We start from the raw sequence: 1,505 nt of genomic DNA on the forward strand, positions 1-1,505 counted from the left end.
TACTATTCCAGTCATCTTTAGATAATCTGCAGCAAGATTTTGCTAGTAAGTGGCATTTTTTACATTGTTCTATAATTTCCACACTCTGTTGGTTCACCTTTTTATGGGAATAGGTTAAATAGGGACCTTTACTAGTCATTTGGCCAATTAATTGTCCTCCAGATATCTTGGCACAATGTGATTAGAACACTGAGCACACTGTTTATTGAAATGTGTTATTTGGTGGGCCTTCAATTCTCAGGGCCTTGTTTTTTGTCAATTCCTTCAGAGAAACTTAAACTTCCTCTTTTTAAATGATTGCCTCTTGACCATATGTTGTTTCATGAAATTCTTCTGTCAGTCAACTCTTTTCGGTTCAGTAACACTGTATACTCCTTCCATCTTCTTTTAATGCTTCCTGGACTGTTTAATATTCTGCCCATAGTATCCTTAAGTACTGAAACTTGAGGCTTGAATTTGTTCTCCAGTTCCTTCAGCTTAAGAAATACTGACTGGTCTCAGCCCTTTTGAATTTCTGACTCTAGATCTTTGCATATTTTATTGTAATTATAATACTTTGTTTTGTCTTCCTATGTTGCACTTTGAAATCTTCTTTCTAGGTCCTTAACTTCCTGCCTTCCTCACTTTGATTTGGCTTCTTGGCACTCTAGTGCATCATTCAGAGTCTCTTCTGTCATCCATCTCAGTCTTTTCTTTTCTTCTGTCTTTGTAATGACCTTTTGCATTCTTCCTGGATAATATCCTCCCACAGCTCATTCATTAGTTTTCAAGGCTTCAAACCTGTTCCTGAGACAGTTTTGAAATTCAAGTGTGATAGACTCAAGGTCAAATTTTGGTTCCTGTGGAGTTGATTTAACATTCTTTAGCTTTGAAATTGCATATAACAAAACCTACTACACAGCGATAATAACCAAAACCAGTATGGTACTGGTACCATGGCTGGCACGTAAACCACCAGAATAGAAGTGTGAACCTATATCTGTACTATTTATCTATGGTCAACTGATATTTGAGAAGGAAATAAAACCCATCAAACAGGAAACAGCAGTCTTTTAAAAAATTAGTGCTTGCAAAACTGAACTGCTACCTGTAGAAAGCTGAAACAAGATTTATGTCTCACATCATACACAAAAATCAACTCAAGGTGGATCAGAGACCTAGCAGTAATACCCCAAATCATGAAGTTCATAAGAGACAAACTGGGACAAAGCTTAGAAGGCCAAATCTGTGGTATAAAGAGACTGAAAGAAATGCACTATCTGGAGAGGATAAAATTTAGGAATGTGTCCGTTTAAAGATTAAATCTCTATGATCATCAAAAGCCTTTTTTCCAACAGAGTGAAAAGAAAATCTACTGACTGGGAACAAACTTTTGGCAATACCATCTCATAACAAAAATTTACAGACTACTACTGGGCCTACAGAAGACAAAAATTGATAATTACTAAATGGGCAAAAAACATGAAAAGACTTTTCACATATGAAGACATTTAGATGGCCAAAAA

The sequence above is a fragment of the Elephantulus edwardii genome, unplaced genomic scaffold, assembly GCF_000299155.1.
Source record: "Elephantulus edwardii isolate Elephantulus edwardi_28Jun2011 unplaced genomic scaffold, EleEdw1.0 scaffold00085, whole genome shotgun sequence".
Classification (NCBI taxonomy): Eukaryota; Metazoa; Chordata; class Mammalia; order Macroscelidea; family Macroscelididae; genus Elephantulus; species Elephantulus edwardii.